Below are 4,151 nucleotides of genomic sequence, written 5' to 3' on the forward strand. Positions count from 1 at the left end.
AATCAATTCATATAAAACATATAATCATGGCTTCGAATTCACCTCCAACTAAAAAGAAATTAGTTCCACATGTTCGCAAAACAAAGATAATTAAACTTAAACATTAAAAACAAAGATAGAATACACCTACAAACACTAAAGGTGGTGGATGGTGTGGTGTGAATTTGGGGTAGAGGGTGGTGGTTTTTGAGTGTTGTGGCATCATGTATTTATAGGGTGAAGGGGAGGCACGAAATTGGGCTGAAAAGGAGAGGAATTAGGACTCCAAATCACCAAAGAACAAGGACACTTTCAATCAGATTCCAAGGAGGACAAGGAATGGTCCTTGTGGCAGATTCTAGAACTTCTAGAAGGGTTAGATGTGGCATAAACTTAATGCACGAAAATAGGGCTTCTTGAACTTGATATTTAGGTGATTTAATGTGAAAAGGAGTCCTCTTTGAAGTTGGAATTAAGGTAGGAAAAGATTAGGATAGGATAAGATAAGATAAGATTGGATAAGGTTTGGATAAGATAAGGAAATTTGGATAATCTTCCTTCTTTGTAGCTGATTCCTTATCTTCAAAGTCTTCAATTTAATTCTTCTAGATGTTAATCACATTCCTAGCCTCTCTTGATCTTGAAATTCGTCCATCCACCTTGCTCCATGCATGTGTAATCCATTCCAAGCCGAAAACTGCTCTAAAATGCTCCAAATTGCATTTTCTTGCCAACTTTGTCAATTGAACCTAAAAACACACGAAAATAGCTTAAAACACTCTAACAAATAGAAATTAGCTATGTAAATGCAAGAAAACAAGCTAACTAAGTCACATAAATTTGCTCCTATCAAAGATAACATAAGGTTGGATAAGATAAGATTGGATAAGATAAGGTTGGATAATGTTCCTTATTTCTTGCTCTTTCCTTATCTTCTTCGTCTTTGAACTTGTTTCTCTTGATTTGTAGCATGTTCTTAGCCTCTTTTGACTTCAATTTCGTCCATCCACCTTGCTCCATATGCAAGCTATCCATTCCATGCCCAAAACTGCTCCAAATGGCTCAAAATGGACTTTCTTGCCAACTTTACCATTAGGACCTACAAACACACGAAAATAGCTTAAAACACTATATGCAAGGAAACAACATAGCTAAGTAGCATAAATATGCTCCTATCAGAAATTAAGTAGGAAAAGATTAGGATTGTCTAAGTCAAAATAAGGAAGTTTGACTCATGTTTCCTTCTATGTAGTTGATTCCTTCTCTTCCAAGTCTTGAATTAATTTCTTCCATCTCTTTAGCAGATTCTTAGCCTTTCTTGAACTTCAATTTCATCCATCCACCTTGCTCCAAGCATGTGCTATCCATTCCAAGCCCAAAATTGTTCCAAAATGCTCTAAATTGCCTTTTCTTGCTATTTTAGTCAATTGGACCTACAAACACACGAAAATAGCTTAAATCACTATAATGACTAGGAACAAACAATATAAATGCAAGAAAACAAGCTAACTAAATCGCATAAATATGCTTCTATCAAATTTCCAGGTCAAACTTTTGTAACAAGAGTATCCGTCTAATCAAGCGTGGTTTGGCATCCTTCTTTGTCAACAAGTACCTAAGAGCTGCATGATCAGAGTAAACAATCACTTTAGAGCCAACAAGACATGAACGAAATTTCTTCAAAGCAAATACAACAGCAAGCAACGTTTTTTCTGTTGTAGAGTAATTGAGTTGAGCATCATTTAATGTCTAGCTTGCATAGTAGATCACATGTAGGAGTTTATTCACTCTTTGACCTAAAACAGCACCAATAACGTAGTCAGAGGCATCACATATTAATTCAAAAGGTAAAGACCAATCTGGTGCCATAATAATAAGAGCAGAGGCTAGTTCACGTTTCAAGGTATTAAACACATTCATACAAGATTTATCAAAGTCAAATACAACATCTTTAGCCAAAAGATTACACAATGGATGATCTTCGAAAACTCTCTAATGAAACGATGATAAAAACCAGCATGTCCTAGAAAGCTTTTGACTCCCTTCATTGAATTAGGGGCTGCCATATTTGAGATGATGTCAATTTTTGCTTTGTCAACTTCAATTCCCTTGTTGGATATTACATGGCTCAAGACAACACCTTGTTTCACCATAAATTGACACTTTTCCCAATTAAGAATCAAATTTGTTTCCTAACATCTTCGAAGCACTAGAAAGAGGTGGTTAAGGCAATCATCGAAAGAAGAACCAAAAACTGAAAAATCATCCATAAATACCTCAATAAATCTCTCAACCATATTCGAAAAGATCGCTAACATACATCTTTGGAAAGTTGCTGGGGCATTGCAAAGGCTAAAGGGCATCCTCCCATATGCAAAAGTGCCAAATGGGCAGGTGAATGTAGAATTCTCTTGATCATTCGAGATTATAACCTGAATATCCATCAAGAAAACAATAATGTGAGTAACTAGCTAACTTCAACACTTCAGCTCTCACTACTTCTTTCAGGTGTGGATTAAGCCTTCGTTGTGGTTCACAGGTTGGTTTTGCTCCATCCTCCAATAAAATCCGATGCATGTACATGGTATGGCTTATTCCCCTGATATCTGCAATAGACCAACCAATGGTTGATTTGAACTCTTTTAAAACCCTAATTAGCTTATCTTTTTTCAATGGGTTGAGGTTAGATGCTATGATAACTGGGAGAGTTTCAAATTCAGCGAGGTAAGCATATTTTAGATATGGTGGAAGTGGTTTAAGTTCAAGTTTTGGAGGTTTGACAATGGAAGGGATCAGATGTGTGGCAAATGGTTGTAATGACTCTATAAGAGGTGAAAGAGTGGAGGGATATGGTTTTAATGTTTCCAAGGCAGCCACCACATCCATGAGTTCAGATTCTTCATCAAAATCATTAAGATTGTGGTGTGGTAGAAACTAACACACAAATTAACCTTTTTAGACAATTGTGGTATGAGTAAGTAGAGAAGTAGAGATCGTTCTAAGCTGGGGATTAGAAGGGATGCTAATTAACACAAACTAGACTTAAAAACTGTAAACTAGGCGAAACTAACACAAATAAGAATTGGGGGGGGGGGTTTGGATGAATTTTGCACTGAAACAACTAAATTGCAGAAACAAAGTGAATTTGGACGAAAATTGGGTGAAAGGCTAGCTAGAGGATTCGTCTCCACACATGAACCATATGCATACAAATCGATTTCTAGTTATTATTCCTATAAACCATGAATGATAATGCCCCAAATTAATCGTGAACAACACTAATTAACTCTCAGATTTCCTAATTTCATTGAATTGGACTCATCGACGCAATCAAATTATTCTTATCAAGTTCCCTATATGAACAACATGATAGAGATACATATCAAAGATCATTAAGTTCTGTGAAAATCATAAGCATTGACAAGACATTCGTAACTATGAACTGCATGACACGTCTGCCAGGAAATGACTTAACACAATCATGACTAGTGATCTTTACTACTTGTAAATACAAGTTCATAACGATTAGGTGAAATTCCCTTATATTCTAGCATTAAATCCTTGCATGCAAACTAAGTGTGCACCCTTAATAAAAATACAAGAATAAGTTTTCTATAAAATAGATAAGTAAATCGCATTCATGTTTTATGAAACAATAACTGGATGTAATCAATTTATCTAAAACATATGATCATGGCTTCGAATTCACCTCTAGCTAAAAAGAACTCTGGAATTCGCTAGCACTCCAATGACAGATTTGGCACTACCCGGATCTTTGAGTTTTGGTGGAAGCTTTCTTTGAAGCACAATACTCATATTTTTAGACACCATCACCTTCTTATTAGGTCCATACTTTCTCTTATAATTGTTTAGCTCTTTGAAAAATTTCCCATACACTGGCATATTCCTAATGACATCAAGCAAAAATAAATTAACATTCACTTTACTTAAACTATCAAAAATTTCTTTAAATGACTTATCCTGCTTGCTTTTGGCAAGTCTTCCAGGCAATGGGATGGGAGGAGTGTAAGGTTTTTCAACCTTGTGGAGATTTGGTGCCTCAAATGAAGAAGTGGCATTGCTTGGTTCGTCATTTGGTTTCTCATTCTCTTCTTGAGACGCACCTGCATTCACATGATCACATTAATTAGTAACTTTATTGCCAACTCCAT

This window comes from Pyrus communis, chromosome 6 (genome assembly GCF_041283825.1).
Source record: "Pyrus communis isolate YQ-2024b chromosome 6, ASM4128382v1, whole genome shotgun sequence".
NCBI lineage: Eukaryota > Viridiplantae > Streptophyta > Magnoliopsida > Rosales > Rosaceae > Pyrus > Pyrus communis.